This window comes from Molossus molossus, unplaced genomic scaffold (genome assembly GCF_014108415.1).
Source record: "Molossus molossus isolate mMolMol1 unplaced genomic scaffold, mMolMol1.p scaffold_m16_p_16, whole genome shotgun sequence".
Taxonomy (NCBI): Eukaryota; Metazoa; Chordata; class Mammalia; order Chiroptera; family Molossidae; genus Molossus; species Molossus molossus.
The window spans coordinates 37,291,631-37,315,097 of NW_023425351.1; the positions used below are offsets into that span (position 1 = coordinate 37,291,631).

At 39.4% G+C, this 23,467-nt stretch overlaps 1 pseudogene; it reads left to right on the forward strand.

Moving 5' to 3' along the window:
* The first annotated feature begins 21,038 nt into the window (after positions 1 to 21,038).
* On the forward strand, positions 21,039 to 23,067 carry LOC118631437 (annotated as a pseudogene).
* Positions 23,068 to 23,467: the final 400 nt, after the last annotated feature.

The following is a 23,467-nucleotide window of genomic DNA, read 5'->3' on the forward strand; positions in this document are numbered from 1 at the left end:
TTTATAAGCATCCATATAAACAAAAAGCCCTGGATCAGCTCTCTCATTTCACAACTAGAGTAACTGAGCACCAGAGAAGGGAAGTGACTTGCCCATAGTCACAAAAAGATATGAGTCACGCTGAGCTATAAACCAAGCCATCTTGTAGTCTCTGCTTTTCACTAAGGTTCTTAACTATTTTCATAGATGAAAACACACATATACAACCCTAGAAAGAAATGGAATCCATCACACACATTCATAAAAATATTCATTAAATCTCAAAACAAAAACTCTGAGTCTGGCAATTTCTATGAGGTTACTTTATCACTTGACAAGTCTTGTAGACTTGATCCACCTAAGATATCACAAGTTAGAAGATAGGGATTTTCTTATATGCAATATAATTAACATACAACATTGTATTAATTTTAGGTATACAACATAAAAATTTGATATACGTATATATGTATATATTGCCACCAAATAATTACCACAGTAAATTTAGTTAACATCTACTACAACACATTTTTTTTTTGTAATAAGAACCTCTAAGGTCTACTCTCCTGACAATTTTCAAATATATAATACAGTATTCAGCTATAGTCACCATGCTGTATATTATATATATTTTAAAAAGCATATAATATACATAAATGCCTTAGGAATCCTCCAAAGTGCTTTTGTAAAAGAGTGGGAACATATTAATCACGACAGTCTATAAGCTTCTCTAAGATGCCTCTGAGCTTGCCCCATCCAAGCCTCAGGTTCCACCTTTTCTGGCATCCCCATTCCAGGTCCCAAAGAGAAGGCATTTCCTCACATCACACCACCCCTGCGGTCTTTATTTGCCTTCAAGGGTAGCATTAAAAAATGTCTCCTTCAGATACATCAGTGTCTGTCACACTTCCCCATGGACATGTCCTGTGGAAGTCACAGGCTGGGGCATTGCACAATCTTTTTGTGTGTGGGTTTTTTTTCACACTCATACTAGTATTCATGAAGTGACCGATTGTGGTATATGCCTCCAAAGTATTGACTGTGTTACTTCCAAGCACAAACCACAGCATAATTTTCTCTCACTGTTTAGAAAATAATGCCCGGTCACATCCTATTGTCACATGCAGCTTATCCACAAGAAATGCCTTCAGTGACTGGCTTCCCGCCCCACAGGTTCTGACAAAGGGGATATAGCTCCACTGAAGACTTGCTCATTTAGAATGAACAGCAGAAACAAGCTCCCACGCTCAGCTTGGAGATTCCGAATTTAAACTGAAATCCCTCCAAAAGCCAGTAACAAATTCCATTACCTAACGAAGCCCCACTACATATCACTGCAAGTCGTAAAGCCAAAGGCAACCTTGAATATTCGCACTATCCCGAAAGCTTCAGTATCCCTTGGTTGAGAAATGTCCCAAGAATTAGGTTTTTCAATCACCAACCTGAGACTGACACTGTACAGTTCATCTCAGCAGAGGTGATTTTGCACCGGAAGAATGGCTTTCACTGCCGAATGAAATAAGACTTCCTTGCTTTAACCATTTGCATCCAGCACTAATTATAGCCATCCTACTTCTTTCTAGGAGCCCATCTCTGATCCCAGTGGGACCATCCATCTGTTAAAATGCTTACTGGTTACATCCCTTCTTCTTTGGCTTTTCTTAGACTCTAATGAAGTGTGCTTTAGTCTCTGACACATTGCTTCCCTGTATTTGTATAAGATAAATTTTCAAATACAGTACTCTGTGTTGTAATATACAAAGCAGTGTTAAAGTGAACATTCTTCACAACTTTCTCATAGAATTTGATTAGTTTACTACAATCAGATAGTCACTAATCTACTCTATACACCAGTTAGAAAAGATTGTCTTTGTGTCTGCCTGATTTGACTATTTATAGGAAGGGAGTAGGAGAGAGATACAGGGAGTGAGGATGAAAAAACTTGCTTGAATAAAGTCATTCCTCAGGGAAAAAAATGCATCACAAAAGAAAAAATTCAACCCGAATAATAGAAAAAAATAACTCTCCTGAGTTATAAGTTATTTATTCTTTGATAGAATTAAATATATCAATCAAAATTAACTACCGGTTTCTTTCCCTCTAATTTATTCCATAATAGCTATATACAAGATATATAGTCGAAAGCAAGGCTTGGAGTCACCCTTCATATTTCATACATACTGAGATGTACTAGCTCTGTGACCTTGAGTAAGTTACTTGGGACCTCAACAATAACTTAATATCTCTGAGCCTCAGTTTCCACATCTATTAAAGAAAGATTATAATTATTTCTAGCTTAGATGGTTGTTGTCAGGATCAATGAGAAAATGCTTGTAAATCATTTGGCCCAATGCTGACACATAATAAGAATTGTAAGTGCTAACCCCCATCATCTCCATTACTGTTATCTTTGTCATGGTCATCATCAACATCATAGTACAGTTGGACCCTGGACTGCCAAGCGAGTGGTATGTTTAAGGAAAAATCTCCCATGGAAATTCTTCTCCATGACTATCTCTGCTATCATCTCTTGAGGCAGGTAACGTCTCCAAGTATATGACTTGATTCAGGTTTCAAGAGAAGTGCTGAATCCTTTAGAAAATGTATGTGGACATAACACAGTGGTTTATATAAGATTCCCTAAGAATATCACTAGAAAAGCTACTGAATTTAGAAAGACAACAAATAGTTCCAGTTATCAATAAACAAATCTCTGTTAGTATGACTTATGTACAACTCACCATACTCAATTCAGTAGCCTACACCAAAATATACAAGATATATGCTATGTTTTCAAAGACTTAGAAACTACTTGGACTAGCCCTGGCCAGTCTGGATAAGCGGTTAGCCCGTCGGCCCACAGACCAAAGAGTTGGAGGTTCGAGTCTGGTCAAGGGCACGTACCTCAGTTAAAATGCAATCCCTGGTTCTGGGTTGTGTGGGCGGCAACCAATCAATGTGTCTCTCTAACATCAAGGTTTCTCCCTCTCTCCCCGCCCCCTCCTTCCCACTCTATCTGAAAATCAATGGAAAAATATCCTCAGGTGAGGATTAAAAAATAAACAAAACTACTTAGACTAGTTAAAAACATAAGATATATACTTAATGAGTAGCATATAGCAACATATAATAAATATGTGCACATTGTGGGCTTGCGTAGTCAAAGAGGGCTTTCCAAAGTAGATAGAACTCAAGATTAACTTTGAAGGAGACGAGAAAAGGTGCTGGCAGGAGCTTCACAATTATCATCTTATTTAATCCTCACAGCAACATTGAGAGGATGTGACTATCCACATTCACACATGAAGAAACTGAGGAGCAGAGATAGAGGGTCACCTGCCTGCAGAGACACTGACGACAACTAGAGTTGTGATTCCAGGCTAAGGTTACTGTCTTAGCCTACACCTAAGTAGTCAACACCTCGGGTGAATCACACCAATGTCTAATGATGAAAATTACAGTTTCCACATGCGTTCTATTTTCTTCCAAAAATGTGTTCTTGCCTTTTGAAAAGTCAGATAACCATTGACCATAGTGACTAAAAGTATAAAAAGAGTAAGTGACGTAAATGTTAAAAGAGACTATACAGAAAAAATTGATTTTCTTGTCCATAAAATACTACATAGTTGGAAAACGGTTTAACTAATGCTCCTTTACATATTCTCCCTAGGACCAGCCCATGGGGTTTCTGGGGTGGGTGAAATACTTTCATTTGAGCTCCCACCACCCTTTCCAATCTTGTTGTCTTCCCCACACCCACTTTAAAATCTGTAAACTTGCCAATGAAGGAAACCAGAGGTTCATTGCCCATCTGGCTTTAATGTATGTCCCCTATCTGTGTACCTTGTCTTACATTTCCCCTCTAATAGGAGCTCAGGGTTGTGTACACAGATTGCTGATCCCTCTTCTAATCCAATTTCCCACTATTCTGAACAAACTTAAACTAGGATGCTAGTGGGACAATAAACAGAGGCACTTGGGCCCTGGCCAGTTTGGCTCAGTGGTTAGAGCGTCGGCCTGCGGTCCTGAGAGACCCGGGTTCGGTTCCCGCTAAGGGTACGTACCTCGGTTGCAGTTTGTCCCCAGCCCTGGTCGGTTGTGCGGGTGGCAGCCACTCGATGTGTTCCTTTCACATCGATGTTTCTCTCTCTCTCTCTGTTACTCTCTCTCCCTCCCACTCTACCTGATCAAAAAATGGAAAAATGTCCTCGGGTGAGGATAAAAAAAAAAAAAACAGAGGCACTTGGTGGTCTAGAGAAGTCTATAGTGTCATGATCCCTGACTTGACCTCTGCATCCACAGCTTTTCCAGCATTCAATAACCATGTGAGTTAAAAGCTACACTGCAACAACATCTCTTTCTTCGAGGCTGTTGCCAGGCTTAAGAATCGGTGAGCGCCCAGCCAGTGTGGCTCAGTGGTTGAGCATCGACCCATGAACCAAGAGGTCACCAGTTCGATTCCTGGTCCGGGCACGTGCCCAGGTTGTGGGCCAAATCCCCAGTGGGGGCATGTAGGAGGCAGCCGATGGATGTTTCTGTCCCATCAATGTTTCTCTCTCTCTCTCACTTCCTCTCTCTCTCTCTCAAATCAATAAAGGAAAAAAAATTTTTTTAAAGAATTAGTGAGTAGCCCAGCTGGTCTGACTCAGTGGTTGAGCGTCAACCCTTGCACTGAGAGGTCACTGGTTCGATTCCTAGTCACAGCACATGCCCAGGTTGTGGGCCCTATCCCCAGTAGGGAGCACGCAGGAGGCAACGGATGGATGTTTCTGTCCCATCGATGTTTTTCTCTCTCTCTTCCTCTCCCTTCCTTTCTCTAAAAATCACTAAAAACACATTTTTTATGAAAAGGATCAGTGAGTAGAAGGCTAGTACAAAGGGGAATGAAACAGAACAGAATGAAGGGACTAGGAAAAAATAGGACAGAACAGGACAAGGTAAACTCTTCGTCCTTCCATGGGCCTCTTTGATTAAGTAGCAGTAAAAACCTATTAAAAGGGTGCCTCATACTTTTACCACATAGACTCATTTGTTTCTTGTCATTCAGCATGGATACCTTTAGCCTAAAATGACATGGGACTTGAGAGTAGGTAAAAGGCTACACAATTCTCCCTAAGATAAATGATCGTGAAAATAGGTAAGTATGGATGCAAAGAAAATGTGATTTTCATCCTTAAAAAAAGAAAGCGAGAGAGAAACAAAGAAACCTTGCCAGGGTCCTCAGTGACCCACACGTATCACATCGTACAGGGCGGGGTGATACGCTTGCCCATCCTCCAGTCAGCCAGCAGACGTGCCACTGCAGTCTGCACGAGAGCACGTGACAGGGAAGCCCCGCTGGAAGAGAATGACAATAATCAAGCCTGCGCTCCATCAGGGCCTGTGTTACTGCAGCAAAATTAAATACAGAAGCACAACTGCCTAAGGCCTGAAAAGCCCACGGCCATTGTCTTAACCTTCCAAACACAGTTCACTGAAAGAATGAGTGCAGTTTTTTTAAAAGCCGCGATTGAGCACAGCAGTGTGACCTGGTGTGATTGTTTTATGCATACCATAAAATCATTGACTCGATTCATCTTTGCTTTCTTTCTCCTGAAGGCCTTTTCCCTTGATTATGTTGTCCCTTCAATCTTGGCTTTCAATCAGGAGTTTTCAATCATAAGATTGAAAGTCGGGGATTTAGAAATTATTTCCTCCAAAGAACACTTTAAATGAAACATGTGTGGTATACAGTTTTATAGACCTCAATAAAATACTCAGATCATCAAAAACTGTCTTGTAACTTTGAATACAACAAACTAGAATCTTAGCTTTAGAACTATAGATCCAACCACTAGGCAATCCGGTTGGTTCAGTCAAATAACTATTGTGTGTCAGAAAATGTCAGTCAAATTCTTTGTTTACACTGTATGGATTAGTGATTTTAAGATGGTATTCCCAGAGCCGCGGGGCTCCGGAGGACAAGCCAAGAACAGTTCCCACACTCAGTCCTGCTGCTTCTACCTGTGCCGCCGGCCCCATCCCCAGCACTCAATTTGTCACCACCAGACTCACCCAGACCAGTGCAGGAGCCTCTTCCAGCTCTCCCTGCCCTCTCCTGCCCTCTCCTGCCCGCCTCCAAATGGTCTTCACACAGCATGCCCAGCACTCTTTCTAAAGCACAAACTAGTTCCTATGTCTCCCCTGCCTAAACCCTTTTAATGGTTTTGCATTTCATTTCAAAGAAAATCCAAGCTCCTTGCCTCACCTTAAAAGATTCTGCAAAACCAGGCATGCACCTACCCTCCTCCCAGTTTGTGCCATTCTCTCCCTCACTCACAACGTTCCAGCTGTGTAAGAAAACAGCTTTTAGTTTCTCTGTTTCTTTCTTAAAAATCCCAGGCTCCTTCGCACCTCAGAGAATGCAGACTTCAAGACCTTTGCATATGCTGTTCCCTCTGCTGGGAATGTTCTTCCACTTCTTTGCATGCCTGACTCCTCTTCATCTCATTTTGAGCCTCTGTGCCCTCTGCTCAAAGACACTGTCACTGACCACCCTCAGGATTTTTCTCCTCGGTATTCTCTCATTGTGTCCTGTTCATTTCTTTCAGCTTTTTTTTTTTTTTTTAATCCTCACCCGAGGACATTTTTTCTATTTTTTGTTCAGATAGAGTGTGGGAGGGGGAGAGAGAGAGAGAAACATCGACGTGAAAGGGACACGTCGAATGGTTGCCATCCACACGACCCAACCAGGGCCAGGGACAAACTGCAACCGAGGTACCTGCCCTTAGCGGGAACCGAACCCGGGTCTCTCAGGACCGCAGGCCGACGCTCTAACCGCTGAGCAAAAGCAGCCAGGGCCTGTTCATTTCTTTCATCACAACCATCACCATGTTGATTTCTTTCACAACAGCCATCCTGTTCATTCCTTTATAGTCAAAGTACTTATTCAATTTATTAACTTAGTGTATCCCCAACTCAGCTGAATTCCATGAGTGGTGGGCGTTAACGCCCATTTACAGGTTCCCTGTGGCCTGCACCCCTGCCTTATTTTACCATCGGCTCCTGGCAAAATTATTATGTAATTAACATTTGATAGCTAAATAAAGGAAGAAATGAGGAAATAAACGAACAATCAGTGCATTGGTGATAAATGACAAAAAGGACAGCATATGTAATCGGCAGGTATAACCATACCAGTCACCTCATAATGGCCTGAAAGTTAAATGGAAGTGAATGCAGCATAACTGAACTGTTTCCTTACATGCCCTTCCCTCCTATGTCCTAGGGGAAGAGGATGAGGAAAAGAATGAGAAGTTTTGGATCTTTCTCTCTCCACCTTGCCTCCTGTTTGATGGGGGCAAACTAAGGGAAGCATCTGTGTGCTCCTCAGCTCGTCTTACAGCAGCTTCTGTCTTGATTTATGCAGGAGTCGTTCCTTGTTGGCCCATGGTGTTCCCTGTGTGTGGCTCAGGCAGCAAATTCCACACTTCCTACCCAATTCTGCGAGGTATCCTGGAGCACATAGAACATCTGGCAGCATCCTGAAATCACACGTCTGGATGCTGCGAAGGTATCTCCATATATTACCTTCCTGCTCTGCAGGGAGAAACGTTATTTTTGGTTGAAACCACTTTTTCATTTATCCCAGGTCAAAGGAAGTTCATTCTCCCCATTGTTCAATTTTCCTCTGAGTCGAATTTTTAAATTTTGTCCCATTTTAAAATAAACTATTTTAAATGTACTATTTTATATAGATATATAGCTAAAACAAAGGCATGAGATTGAGTCTAATCTGCAAGAATGAGTATATATGAAAATTAAGCCTTATTTTAAATTGTAATTCACCATGCAAGGTCAATGATTTTCACTCAACCATTAATCACACAATTTATCAATACACTTACCATTTTATTCAATTTCAAAAAGATTGTTAATTTAAATCTGCCTTCATACTGGGAAGAAGCTCACCTACCAGAAAGTTTTAATTCAATACCAAAAAGAGAAAATAAATTGATTTACTGTAAAAATCCTAGAAGCGAGTAATTTAACAACTTTCACAAATGATGTTCATTTTAAAGCTAAATGTCTAAGTTCAGAGTTTTCAAACAAAATTATAAAACACTTTGTCATTTCTAATTGCTAACCAAATTATAAAGCAATTCTCAGACCATTTGGAAGAAATCCATATTTTTCCATTTCTGTGAATGATGGGAAAATTTATAATAGATTAAAAAATTCATCAAAACTTGGTTAATAGCTTTTCCTCAACAATAGCCACACTATTGAATGATGTTCTAATACAGTCAATATTTTTAAATATTGGCGTGTTGAAGACCAACCAATAAGGAAATGACTGAAAATGGATACAATGTTTCTTTTAGAAGTAAAGAAAAATATTCTAAAGTTAGATTGTGGTGGAGGTTACACAACTCTGTAGCTATACTAAAATGCATTGGTTTGTACACTTAAAACAGGTACACTTTATCATATATATAAGTTATATCTCAATAAAGCCAGTTTTTAAAGCCATTAAGTAGAAGCTGTGTTTCAAATCATAGACCAATTCTCTCTCTTTCTCTCTGAAGAAGGTAGGGATCTCCAAATGAATAACAACCTTGTATGAAGATTGCTTAGAGGAGCAGTCATCAGAATCCTGAATGAGACCAAAAAAACCATCAACAACAACAGCAGCAACAACAAAACATGGTGGGTGATTTGAAAAAGATAAGCAATATTCTCAACCTGGCAAATGTACTCTTGGAGATGTAGCCATGGTCCCAGTGCGATCAAAAGGAAGCTCACAGGAGGTACATCAGAAGTCCCAGCAAACAACTTCCAGCAGAGAAAAGGCCACGTGGCCGCTCTTTGGAGAAAAAGCGCAGCACCTGGGAGTTGCTCCGTGACTCTGAATGAAGAATATGTTGAATTTGAGTAGGTAAAACAAAGCTGGGGTAGTGATGGCATAACAAAGGCAAAGAAATAGAATGTTCATAAAAGTGGTAAAGAGGGGGTGAAGCAGGTGTTGGCCCAGAAACAGTGCTGTCATTGTGGGGAGAGTAGTAAAGATCACACTGATTGGGTCAGATTTTTTGAAAAATTCAACAGCAAATTCTGTATTTGCTCTTACCAGCAATAGAGTTCTGGGGAAGATGGGGTGGAGGGGGGAGCAACCATTAAAAAAGCATTGTTATAAATAGACTAATTTAAATGTTGACCTATCAAGTCAGATGTGAAGGGGAGAGTAAAAACATTTATTTTAATAATCCAAAAAAGGAATTGTTTCAGAGGAAGAACTCAGTGACCACAAGAGTTTAGAGAAGGAACAAGAAAGAGAGAGATTCCAAAGGTCACTGGTTTTTTAACCTGAAGGAAGAGACGTAAATAAGGGGATTAAAAATACTGCAGTTTAGAAGAAAGGCTGGTTTATGTCTGGGATATTGAACTTGAAAACAAAACAGTTGAGGGAAACTGTCCTATCAAATCACGTATGAGCACTATGAAGGGGAAGGGAGAAAGAGAAAAGATTACCTGCATCCTTACCTTTCCTTTTCTCATTCTTAACTACAAAAAATGGGGCTGGAATCATAGAAAAACAAATACCACAAGATCTCACTTATCTGTAGAATATAATGAACAAAATAAACTGATGAACAAATAGACCCAGAGACATAGAAAGGAGTATGGTTCAGATCGACAAACCTCAGAGGAGGGGGACTAGGGCGGGGGGGGGGGGGACCAAAGAACTTATATGCATGAATGCATAACCAATGGACATAGACAACAATACTGCAATACTGGGGGGGGGGGAGGGGGGCAACAGGATCAAGAGGAGGATGTCTAGGGAGGAAAAAGGAGAAACATCTGTGACAAAAATAAATTAATAAAAATTGCAACAACAAAAAATTCATCCTAAAAAAAAATGGGGCTGGATCCCAGAAAATTTTCTGAGTCTTCAGAACTTCATCTTTTAAAGATATTTGATTTCCTCAAGTGTATTTAATTATGAAATCGTTAAAGTATGAATTAACAGAAATTCCAATGTCTTAAAAATATAATTCAACAACTATATATTATTGCTAGTTAAAGCAATTTTCCAAGGCATGTACTATATTAGTTTTATAAGAACATCTGCTTTATGTGTTTTTCTTCTAGAAAATTAATAATTTGGCAATGTGTTTGTGATGTTCTTTCTAATATGTATTGTAGAGGATATTGTTGCAACTGCTGCTTTGTTTATTCTGGCTTTCAAAGATGATTTCTCACCTACTAAGTTTGAATTTTAAATCGTGGGTTTGGCTGTGGTTGTTGTCGGACAGCAATATCGCAGAGTTAGGATAAAGCTAAGAAATTTTTTTCGTCATTTTGGATTTCTAATTTTATTCAGAAAAAAAACCTACATAATCTCAGAATTGCAGGCATGGGAGGTATAGACTAATATTTTCCTTCCGATGAACAGTTTTTGCTAGTTCTGAGAGAAACTCTGTGGGGCACATGCTATTGAAACAGCTCATTCCCAAACCAAGCAATAAATCTAGAATTGACAGCTACACAAATCCATCAAGGCACAGGGGTGCTGTGTTCAGTGTGTAGGCATTCAGGTAATTGAAGAATAAGAAGGCAACAATAAAATGACAGGACCCAATATTGGGAGAGACATCAGATATTTTTTAGATTATAATCTGTTCAAAATCACCAGATCTAAGAGTATATGGGAGATCTTTAAGTGTTTTTAATGCTAATCACAGAGTTCATCAAAAATTTAACTTATCTCTATAATATGCTCAGATTACCCTCTTAAACAATAACACCAGGAATTGATTAATTTTTTTAATTAAAAAGACATTTTCCATGGGTTGAGGGGGACAAAAAGAGAGAAAATGGGACACATCTGTAATAGTGTCAATGAAAAGTAAAATTAAAAAAAAAAAAAAAATTGCAAGAAAGCCAGTAGCCCTGACAAGAGCAACAAATCAACAACAACCAAAAAGACATTTTCCAGACAAACTAATACATTCAGGGTCCTGTGAAAAACTATAAGTTTTAAAGACTTTTTCAGGAAAGTTAAAAGCCTTCTTTATTTTAATTTATATGTTTAGGTTTTTGGTTTTATGTAGTATTTGGTCAAATACCAAGGGGAAAAAAAAAGAGAGAACTAAAAACATATGTTCAATGAAATGATGGAATTGTATACTGGGAACATCGGTCACTAGAGATACAAAAGTTATAAATGTGTTAATGATAAGGCAGCCCTGGCCGGTTTGGCTCAGCAGTTGGAGCGTCAACCTGTGGACCAGAGAGTCCTGGGTTCAGTTCCCGCTAGGGGCACGTACCAAAAGGAAAAAAAAAAAAAAAGTGATAAGATAAATTTCTTTAGATTTCACATAGTTTTGTTTTTCATTAAAAAATTCCCAAAACACTTCCCATGAAAGCATCTTTGAAATTCTTACAAAAGGTAGGCAGATTTTTCCGATGGCAGTATACTTCGTTTGTCTAAATAGAAATGTGTATATCTACTATATAATGTTCCCCTTGGCTTATTGGCACAGCATTAGGGAGAAAATGGCAAACTGTTTCCAGAAAACGGATTCTCGGTTGCATCTTTAAGACTAAAGAATGGCTTATGGCTTAAAGAGGAAGGCAAATATACAAAGACATAAAAATCAAATGGGTGATGCAATTTGAAAGGTTTCTTTCAAAAATTAGAACTAGAACTTCAAAGATTTAGCTCGAAGATGTTGTCAATTATACAAGTCTCAAAATAAAATAAAATAAAAATTTACCAAAAGACCCCATCTCACTACCTGGTAGGTGTGGCATGATTTAATTAAGTTCTCTGAGGCAGGGAGCAAGTTTTCCTCCCCCACTGGCATCACAATGAGAAAATAACTCTCCTAAAGAAATGTCTAAAATGGGGAAGCACTGTTTGCGTATTTTACATAAATTTGTGAAATTACTGCCTAGAAGATATGATTGCAAACAAATGAAAATCAGGCATTTCTAACTCTAAGGTGGTTCAACACAGAACTTGTTATAGGAGACCTGGGAACACAGATGACAACCAGGAAGACCTTTTTAATAGTTTACCAGCGCCATCTACTGCCTGGAAATAGCAACAGAAACCACTTCATGCGCGCCATGTGGTGGGCTCAGGGGAAAAAAAGTGGAAGGCTGTCACAGGTGCAGCTAATTCTGGAAACCAGGATGAGCCTTGGCTGCTAAGACATTGACTGTTCTGCAGAGACTGAGGAGGAGGAAGAGAGGAAAACAGAAAGAGGTAGTTGCCTCAGCATAGGTGGTGACCCTGTAACAGTATCCAGCCAGTCTGAGCCTCTGTAATAGGTAAGGAGGAATGCAGGATCCTGGGGAAAGTGTCACCAACAAGAATTACATTTTCCCTGAGTACTTGGCTTTTTTCAGAGAAAATTTCTCTCCTGTGCCATTAACTTTATGTAACTTTCTTTTCTTTTTTCCTTCTTTCCCATCCTCCTCCTTCATGGCACCTTCTACAAATCTTTTAGATCTGGAAATCTGTTGATGATCCAAGATTTTTAATATGCTTCATAAATTAAGGAATTTCTGGCTTTACGACAATAGGCTTTTAAACTGTGCAGATCCTTATAGACCATCTAGTCTGCATTTATTAGGAAACTGAAGTTAAGAAAATGTAGGCGACCTTGGGATCACCCAGCTGGTGAGTAATAGAACTCACACTGGATACAAGTTTTCCTCAAGGACTGAGCCCAGTAAGAATAAATTTTCTGCAGTGTGGCCACACCTACAAAATGTTCCTCAAAAGTTTCACTACCTGCATGCAGTGTGTTTTTATTTTTTCTTTTTTTTCTTTTTTTTTTTGCATATCCTTGGAATTTCAGAGGTTTAATAAAAATTATACATTTTTCTCATTTTCTGTGTGCTATTTTGAGGAAAATCAGAATTTAATATAAATACATAGCTACAAGAGAAAATAAAATTGGCAGTTATCTCTAAGTTGTTGTATCCAATACATTTTTGAAAAGATTGAACTGATTTAACTCTGAGTTTTGTGTTTTATGGTCTTTTCTAACATAATACAACAAATAAAACACCTTGTTATCTATAATTCGTTCTATCTTTATGCACTTTCTGCAATTACACTGCCATTTATTATCAAATGAAACTTCCTTGAGTGTCAGGATATAACCTTTTTTTTTTTTTTCTTTTTTCTTTTTTGGAAACCAAGTAGCTTTAGGTGACCTGGGTATTTACCTTTATGGTATAGTTTCTAAATATTAATTTTCTCCTATAATTCTCATTCACAATTAAATATGCAATGCTTATGCCAGTCAGCTATCATATAAACCAGAAAAATCACATTTTTTAATATGTATTTTATCTGCCAAATAAAGCTCTAAAGATATCTTTTTCTTTTAATGAGATGCTAGTTTTTATCCTTATTGTTGAGAATATTACAGATGTCTCCCCTTTTTCCCCCTTGGCCCCCACCATCCGTTTCCCACCCGACCTAGGCCTTCACCACCCTATTGCCTATGTCCATGGGCAATGCTTATATGCACATACATTTTTTGGTTAATCTCTTCCCTCCCCACCCCTTTCCTTCTGACACCCGTCAATCTGTTCCATGTTTCCATGCATCTGGTTCTATTTTATTTATCAGTTTATTGTGTCCATTAGATTCCACATATAAGTGAAATCATGTGATACTTGTCTTTCTCTGACTGACTTATTTCACTTAGCATAATTATCTCCAGGTCCCTCCATGTTGTCTCAAAGGGTAATAGATCTTTCTTTCTTATAGCTGCATAGTATTCCATTGTGTAAATGTGCCACAGGTTTTTTTATACATTCATCTACTGATGGTCTTTTGGGCTGTTTCCAGATCTTATGTATTGTAAATAGCGCTGCTATGAACATAGATTGCATATATTCTTTCTGATTGGTGTTTCTGTCTTCTTAGGCTATATTCATTAAAGGGGGATCATTGGATCACATGGCAGTTCCTCTTTTGTTTCTGATTTTATTTACTTGGGTTCTCTTTGTTTCTTTTTATATATATATATATTTTTCTTTATTGATTTTAGAGAATGAGGAAAGGAGAGGGAGACAGAGATAGAAACATCAATGAGAGAGAACATCAATTGGTTGCCTCCTGCATGCCCCCACTAAAGAACAGCCTACAACCTGGGCATGTGCCCTGACTGGGAATCGAACCGGTGACCTCCTGGTGCATGGTTCAACACTCAACCACTGAACACAATGGCCGGTCTCTCTTTGTTTCTTGAATGAGTATGGCTAAAGGTTCATCAATCTTAATTGTCTTTTCAAAGAACCAGCTCTTAGTTTTATTGAACTTTTGTGTTTTTTGTTTGTTTTAGTCTCTGTGTGATTTATTTCTACTCTGATCTTTATTGTTTTCTTCTTTCTATTAACACTAGGCTTTTCGTGTTGTACTCTTTCTAATTCTCTAAGTTGTAGCGTTAGATAATTTATTAGCAGTTTTTCTTGTTTTTGAGGGAGGCTGAACGTGCTATGAACTTTCCTTTCAGGGTTGCTTTTGCTGTGTCCCATAGATTTTGGGTTGCTGTGTGTTCATTTTCATTTGTTTCTAGGAAGTTTTTTATTTCTCCCTTGATCTTATTGGTAACCTATTCACTGTTTAGTAACATGCTATTTAGCTTCCGTGTGTGTGAATGTTTTGGGGTGTTTTTACTGTAGTTGATTTCTAATTTCATGCCACTGTGCTCCAAGAAAACGCTTGATATGATTTCAATCTTCTTGAACTTGTAAAGATTTAGTTTGTGTCCTAACATGTGGTGTATCTTTGAGAATAACCTGTGTGCATTTGAGAAGAATGTATATTCTGTAGCTTTGTGGTAAAATGTTCTGTAAATGTCAATTAATTCCATCTGCTCTAGTGTGTTGTTTAAGGTCACTGTTTCCTTATTGATTTTTTGTCTGAAAGATCTATCCAGTGATGTCAGTGGGGTGTTAAAGTCCCCTACTATGATTGTATTGCTGTTGCTCTTTCCCTTAAAGTTCTTCAGAAGTTTTTTTTATATATTTAGGTGCTTCTATATTGGGTTTACCAGGGTTATATCCTTTTGTTGTATCAATCCCTTTAGTATTATGTAGTGACCTTCATTGTCTCTTGTTATGGCCTTCATTTTGAAGTCTATCTGGTCAGGTATGTGTATTGCTACCCTAGCTTTTTTTCATTTCCATTTGCATGGAAATTTTTTTCCTTTCTTTCACTTACATCCTGTGTGAGTCTTTTGTTCTGATGTGGGTCTTTTGTAGACAGCATACATATGGGTCATGTTTTATTATCCATTCAGCTACCCTATATCTTTTGATTGAAGCATTTAAGCCATTTATATTTAAGGTTATTATTGATAGGTACTTATTTTTTGCCATTTTTTTCTTTATGCCTGAGTTCCTCTCTTTCTCTCTGTTTCTTCTTCTTAGAACAGTCTATTTAGCATATTTTGGTAGTGCTGGTTTGGTGGTAATAAACTCCTTTAGCCTTTTTTTCTTATTCTTCTTCTTCTTTTTGTCTGTGAAGTGCTTTATTTCACCTTCAATTTTGAATGACACCCTTGCTGGATAGAGTAGTCTTAGATTCAGACCCTTAATTTTCATTACTTTGTATATTTCATGTCATTCCCTTCTGGCCTGCAGTGTTTTTATTGAGAAACCAGCTGACAGTCTAATAGGATCTCCCTTCTGGGTAACTTTCCGACTTTCTCTTACTGCCTTTCAGATCTTTTCTTTGAAAGCCACTGTAATCAAAACTGGCACAAGAACAGGCATATAGACCAGTGGAACAGAACAGAGAACCCAGAAATGGACCCAAGGCAATATGCTCAATTAATATTTGACAAAGGGGGCAAGAACATACAGTGGAGTGAAGATAGCCTCTTTAATAAATGGTGTTGGGAAAATTGGACAGCTACATACAAAAAAAATGAAGCCAGACCACCAACTTATACCATACACAAGAATAAACTCAAGTGGGTAAAATACTTAAATGTGACTTGTGATTCCATAAAAATCCTAGAAGAAAATGTAGGCAACAAAATTTCAGACATCATACACAGCAGAATTTTCACTGATACATCCTCTAAGGCAACAGAAACAAAGGAGAAAATGAACACATGGGGCTACATTAAACTCAAAAGCTTCTGCACAGCAAAAGATACAATCATCAAAATGGAAAGGCAACCCACTGTATGGGAGAGCATAATTACCAATGATATATCAGATAAGGGGTTAATTTCTAATATATATAGAGTGTTCATACAACTCCACAAAAGGAAGACAAAGAACCCAATTAAAAAATGGGCAGAGGAACTAAATAGACACCTCTCCAAATAGCCAAATACAAATAGTTAAGAGACATATGAAGAAATGCTAAACATCACTAATCATCAGAGAGATGCAAATTAAAACAACAATGAGGTATCACCTCACACCTGTCAGAATGGCCGCCATCAACAAATCATCAGACAACAAGTGTTGGCGAGGGTGTGGAGAAAAGGGGACTCTAGTCCACTGCTGGTGGGAATGCAGACTGGTGCAGCCACTATGGAAAACACTATAGTGTTACCTCAAAAAATTAAAAATTGAACTGCCACTTGACCCAATGATCCCACTTCTAGGAATATACCCTAAGAAACCTGAAACACCAATCAGAAAAAATATATGTACCCCCATGTTCATAGCAGCACTATTTACAATAGCTAAGATCTGGAAACAGCCCAAATGTCCATCAGTAGACGAATGGATAAAAAAGGAGTGGTACATATACACAATGGAGTACTATGCAGCTGTAAGAAAGAAAGATCTCTTATTCTTTGAGACGACATGAAGGGACCTGAAAATTGTCATCCTAAGTGAAACAGGCCAAACAGAGAAAGACAAGTATCATATGATCTCACTTATTTGTGGAATATAATGAACATAACAGTATGAGGAATGGGGTAGTCCCAGAGACGTGGAAGTGGTGTATAGACTGACAATCCCCACAAAAGGGGGTGGTGGGGGAGAGATAAACCACAGAACTTATATGCATGTATGCATGAACAATGGACATGGACAACAAAGCTGGGGACAGGGCAGGGAGGGGGGGAGGGGGGAATCAGTGGGGGGAAAAGGAGGAACATCTGTAACAAAAATAAATTAATTAATTAAATAAAAATGAAAAAAAGAAGATCTTTTCTTTGGCCCTGGCCAGTTTGACTCAGTGATTAGAGTGTCAGCCTACAGACCGAAGAGTCATGGGTTAGATTCCAGTCAAGGGCACATACCTCAGTTGCAGTTCAATCCCTGGCCCTGCATGGGGTCATGTGGGAGGCAACCCATTGATGTCTCTCTCACATCAATGTTTCTCTGTTTCTCTCTCTTTTCCTCCCACTCTGAATGAAAACAAATAAGTAAATGAAAAAATATCCTCAGGTGAAGATTGAAAAAAAATAAAAAGATGGTTTCTTTGTCTTTAATGTTTGACATTTTAATTATGATGTGTCTAGGTGTGGGTCTTTTAAGGTTCATCCTGATTGGGACTCTCAGTGTTTCCTGAATTTAAATGATTTTTTCCTTTGCTGGGTTTGGAAAATTTTATGTCATTATTTCTTCAAACAGGTTCTCTATTTCTTACTCAGATTCTTACCCTTCTGGTACCCTATGATGTGGATATTGTTGTGTTTTGTATTGTCCCAAAGCTCCCTTAAACTCTCCTACTTTTTTTTTTTTTTTTTTCTAATTGCTGCTCTGAGTGGGTGTTTTTTCCTACATTGTCTTCTAATTCACTGATTTGGTCCTCAGCTTCTTCTAATATTCTGTTGAATGCTTCCTGTGTATTCATTATTCCAGCTATGTCATTCCTCATTTCCCATTGATTCTTTTTTAATTTTTTTTTTTTTTTATCCTCACCCGAGGATATTTTTCCATTTTTTGTACAGATAGAGTAGGAGGGAGAGAGAGGAAGGGAGAGAGAGAGAGAAACATCGACGTGAAGGGACACATCGAGTGGCTGCCACCCGCACGACCAACCAGGGCCAGGGACAAACTGCAACCGAAGTATGTGCCCTTAGCGGGAACCGAACCCAAGTCTCTCCGGACCGCAGGCCGACGCTCTAACTGCTGAGCCAACCTGGCCAGGGCTTCCCATTGATTCTTATTGATGGTTTCTACCTTTTTTTTGTTTTTATGCTTATGAAGTTCCTACTAAGTTCCTTATAGTTCTCATTAAGTTGCTTGTAGTTCTCACTAAGTTGTTTGAGCATCCTTATAGCCATTATTTTGAACTCTATATCTGATAAATTGCCTACCTCCAATTCATTTAATTTCTTTTCTGGTGATTCCTCCTTTTCTTTTATTTGAGGGTTGTTTCTTTGTCTTCTCATTTTAGTGGGTCCAGTCTTCCAGAGAGCCAGGTCCAGTGCATCTGGTCACAACAGTAGGTCCTTGTGTTTGTGGGTATTAGATCCCAGTGGGGTCCAATCTTCTGGAGACACTGAGTCAGACACACCAGTTGCAGTAGCAGGTCAGTGCATCTGGGGATATCGGGTCATGGCTGTGGGGTTGGGTGCACTGTGTCAAGGTTGTGGGGCTGGGTTCGCTGCATCAAGGCAGTGGGGCCAGTCATCTGGGGGTGCTGGGTCAGTTATGCCAGGTCACAACAGCAGATTTGTGTATCCAGGCACTCCATTTCAGGGCTGTGGGGGCTGGGTGCTCCACCTCAAGGCGATGGGTGCCAAGCATTCTATCAAGGCCGTAGGGCCAGTCTTCCAGGTGCACCAGTTCAGGCATGCTGGGTCATGGCATCAGGCCCATGCAACCAAGGTGTTGGGTCACAGTAGCCCGGCTGTACCCACCTGTCTGTGACCTTGAGGCACTGGGTCATGGCCACTCCCCGCAGCCTCCTCCAGAGGAGCAACTTGCAGGTCCTCCAAAATGGTCTGCTCTCCAATCTCAAGCAGTGAGAAGCACTTGGCCAAGCAGCAGGTGGCAGCCGCTGGACTCTCTTCTGCCAGGAATGCCCATACCTACAGGCAGCTGCCCACCCACACACACTCCCTCACACAAGCTCACCCACTCACACTCTCACCCTCATCTGGTCCTGCCCGGCCTGCCACTGTGTTGGATCTCCTTAATGAGATGTTTTACATATTCACCTTTTGTTTTTTTAGGAGCACCCTAGAGAGGAAATTTCCAGTGTTTAAAAAAAAAAAATAGCAACCATCAAGGTTGTTTTTATCGTAATCCTTCTATAAAGACCAGAGTTATTTTCCAAATTCATTCTAGGTATAGAAGTTGACAATGTTTAATTGTACTTGTGCCCTGTGTTCCTGGAAAACAATGAAGGTTAAAGGTATTTTCTCACCCTTTCGCGTCTGGAAAATAGCTTACTACAAAGAACCAGCCTTCTCCTATGACTTAGATAAAACTCATGAATGTTTCTCTTGCTTACCTATGACAAAGCTAGTCTTGCCTAATAAATGATTAGCTGAACCCTGTGTCCTATTGATCAATCAGAACAAAATGGTTAAACTTTGGTTAAACATATCTCCTTCCTTTCGATCCCTTAATTTGAGCCTCTTCTCAGCCCGAGACAGCATACTGATACTATTTATGGATTCCTCCCAAAAAAAACAGGCTGGTGTCAGGGTAAAACATTCTCTGATCTACTGTTCTGTAAGCCATTCTTTCATCCCTCTTTCCCACACCCAGGTCTTGTTAGCCTTGTTCACTCCTCTTGTAAAAGAAACACCCTTTTTGCCTAACTCTTGACATACTTGTACATCTTATTGTCAAAGTGTTCTCCCTAGTGCAATAGCCCCTTACAACATTGCAATAATCCCCTTCCTACCTTGTAATAATCCCTCAAATAAAGCCTCTCCTTACTAAGTCTGGATTCGTTTTTTGTTTCACAAAACCAAAATTCTAACTAAAGCTGAAATAAATTGACTAAATAAAGCAGATCAGGATTATAAGATAAAGTCTTCTTGCTCTAGAAGCAAAATCATAATATTCATAAGGGTATTCATATTTCTCACTTTTTTTCCTCCACTCCAAGATAACATTTCAAAACTGTTCAAGGGCCATGCTTTCTGGAAAATATTTGCATTCAAATGAATAGTGACTTTTTTTTTCTTTTACAAATTCTAAAAGTCCCAGTATTTCCCAAATTTCATCCTGCAGTATCAAGTTCCCCACATTTGCCCAGATCCAAGCTTACCTTCAATGAGTGAAATAACTACTTATTTACTATTAGCTCACTAAATCTTGCAACTCACTATCTTATAATGGGATGAGAAATTTAAATATTTTTATTCAAAATTTCTGTCAATATGCTTGGTACTCACTTGTTCACCAAAATAGAAACTTAATCTAATTTTTCAATGACAAAACCACACATCATAAGGCCCAGTGCTACTGCAAATCTTCAGGATATTCCTTTGGTCAGAACTGACCAATACCATATGCCATATTATGTAAACAAATACGTACCAATGGGCTCAACTGTATAAACCACAGGGGTAGACAAATATGATGAGCTGAACAGATGTCTTAGAAGCATAATCATTACTCTGACAATCCAGAAGACAAAGGCCTGTGTTTCCCTTTTGTCTGCATAAATAGGTTGAAAATCTTTATTAAAAATATATATAGAAAACATTAATGAAACAATTAGTTGCCTTTTCATAAACTTAACAGATCCAGGTAAAAATGAATTAATTTAGCTAGTGCCTTTTACACATGTTGGAAAGAATTATTAATTTCCTTTGACGTTAGTTCTGGGCTCAGATCCAATGCCTCTATGCTCTGATTCATTTCTACTATATTTATTTAATGCTGCTATTTATTTATTCCTTTATTTGTTAAATATTTCTTGGACACCTACTATGTGCTAAGTACTTGGGCTACAGTTCCGAACAAAATAAATAAAAAATCTCTGTCCTCATTCTGGCTGGTTTGGTTCAGCAGTTAGAGTGTCAGCCCATGGACCAAAGGGTCACGGATTCGATTCCCAGTCAAGGACACGTACCTGGGTTGCAGGTTCAATCCCTGGCCCCACCATGTGGGAGGTAAGCAATCAATGTATCTCTCTTGCTTCAGTGTTTCTCTCTCTCTGTCCCCCCTCCCTCCCTTCCACTCTATCTAAAAATCAATGGAAAAATATCCTCAGGTAAAGACTAACAACAACAACAAAATCTCTGTCCTCATGGAACTTGTAATTTAGACAGAAAATGAACCAGATAAATGAGAATAATATATACAATGCTGTGGAATTTGTAATTTAGACAGAAAGCAAACCATATAAATAAGCAAACTATATATAATGCTAAATGCACTGAACATAAATAAAGCTGGAAAGGAAACTACAAAATGCTGTGGGACCGAAGGATTTTAGGCACTGACAAGTGATTTTTTAGTCAAGATCTCAAAGAAAGGAAGGAGCTTCATGCAGATATCTGGGGGAAGAACCCTGTCAAAGAAAACAGCAAGTGCAAAGGCCTAGAGGGAGGGAGGAACACTGCTGCATCAGAGCAAGCCCTGCAGAGCATATAAAGATGGATAAGCTTACCCTGGCCGGTTTGGCTCAGCGGTTAGAGCGTTGGCCTGCAGTCCGGAGAGACCCGGATTCGGTTCCCGATAAGGGCATGTACCTCGGTTGCAGTTTGTCCCCGGCCCTGGTTGGGTCGTGTGGGTGGCAACCACTTGATGTGTCCCTTTCACGTCGATGTTTCTCTCTCTCTCTCTCTCTCTCTCTCTCTCTTCCCCCCCCCCACTCTATCTGAACAAAAAAGAAAAAGAAAAATGTCCTTGGTTAGGATAAAATAAAAAAAAATAAAAATAAAGATGGATAAGCTCAAAGCACCTAAAATCTAGGAAGAAAGCCTAGAATACGATTCACTAAAAGTGATATCAAGTAGACTGTCTTAAGAGTTGAATGAGAGATACACACATGATTCCATAGCAGTTCAGAATCCATAGCAATAATATAGTTGAAGAAGTTAGACAGGAGGTGGGTTGGATTTTGTGTGTATGTTGGGGAGTGGGGTCATGGAGGAGCTCAAATCTGAGAGGAGCCTGCACAAAGCATATAGGCCAATAAAGCAGCATCCATGGTGCCAACTAGAGTTAGGACCAAAATATAAATATTAAATATTATGTAGATATATATTATGTAAATGTATAAATATAAATATTGTATAATGTTTATATTATATGTAAATTATGTATCGACATATACTAAATATACCACATTTCCCTGTGCATAGGATTTTCCTCAAATAAGTTCCTCAAATGTATATATGAAAAGGGTCCTTATGTTTGTCAGTGGAAAGTTCTCTGTCAAATAGAACGACCTGTCAATGGAGATGAGAGGAAGGGTAGAAAACGGCATCTAGCTGTTAATTCAGAACCCAGGAGAGTCCAGATAATTATTTTCTCTCATCTTAGCAAAAGACAACCATTTAGCAAATATCATGAAATTTATACCTTTTTCACGGCTCCCTACCCTCCAAATGTAGGCCTTCGACTTGACCATAATCAGCCTTTCTTGCTCCCAGAATCTATGTCCTGGCTTCCTCAGCAGGGACCCGTGCAGGGAACATCTCCCCTTCTCCTTAGCCCTACCCCCCTCATCCTCTGGTGAGGAGGAAAAGTAACCCCACATCTTCACTTCCAGTATCTAGCAAACACACTCTTTCACAGCTCAGAAAACCTAAATGAATATTTAAGTTGGCGGTTATTTTCCACACCACTTTCTTCCTTTTTGAATCTTTAAAAAGTATTTTATATAGCTCTCTTCCTGCGGGTGCGCTCGTCATGGTGGCAGCAGGCGGGCCCTGGACGTGCAGAGCGGCGCCCGCGGGTTCGAGGACCTGCCCTGCCACGGAAATGTTCTGCCAACAACCGCATCACCCGGCCCAGGACCCCGCGTCTGTCCAGATGAACGTGGCCGAGGTTGACAAGGTGGCAGGCGGGTTCAACGGCCAGTTTAAAACCTATGCCGTCTGCCGAGCTATTTGCAGGATGGGTGAGTCAGAGGACTCCATTCTCCGACTGGCCAAGGCTGATGGCATTGTCCCTAAGAACTGACTGGAGAGCATCACAGGTATGCAACTGTCACAAATAAATAGTGAGACCCCCCCAAAAAAATATTTTATATACATAAATTTTAAATTCCATTTCTAATTAAGAATATAGCGCAGCCGGTGTGGCTCAGTGGTTGAGGGTCAACCCATGCACCAAGAGGTCTCTGGTTTGATTCCCTGTCAGGGCACATGCCCAGGTTGTGGGCCTAATTCCCAGTGGGGGTTGTGCAGGAGGCGGCCAATCCATGTTCTTGCTCCTTGATGTCTCTCTCTCTCTCTCTCTCTCTCTCTCTCTCTCCCCCTTACTCTCTCTCTAAAATCAATAAACAAAAAAAAATTTTTAAAGAAAGAATAAACACATTCTGGTATCTTAAAATATAAAAGTAGAAAAATATTAGGGATGC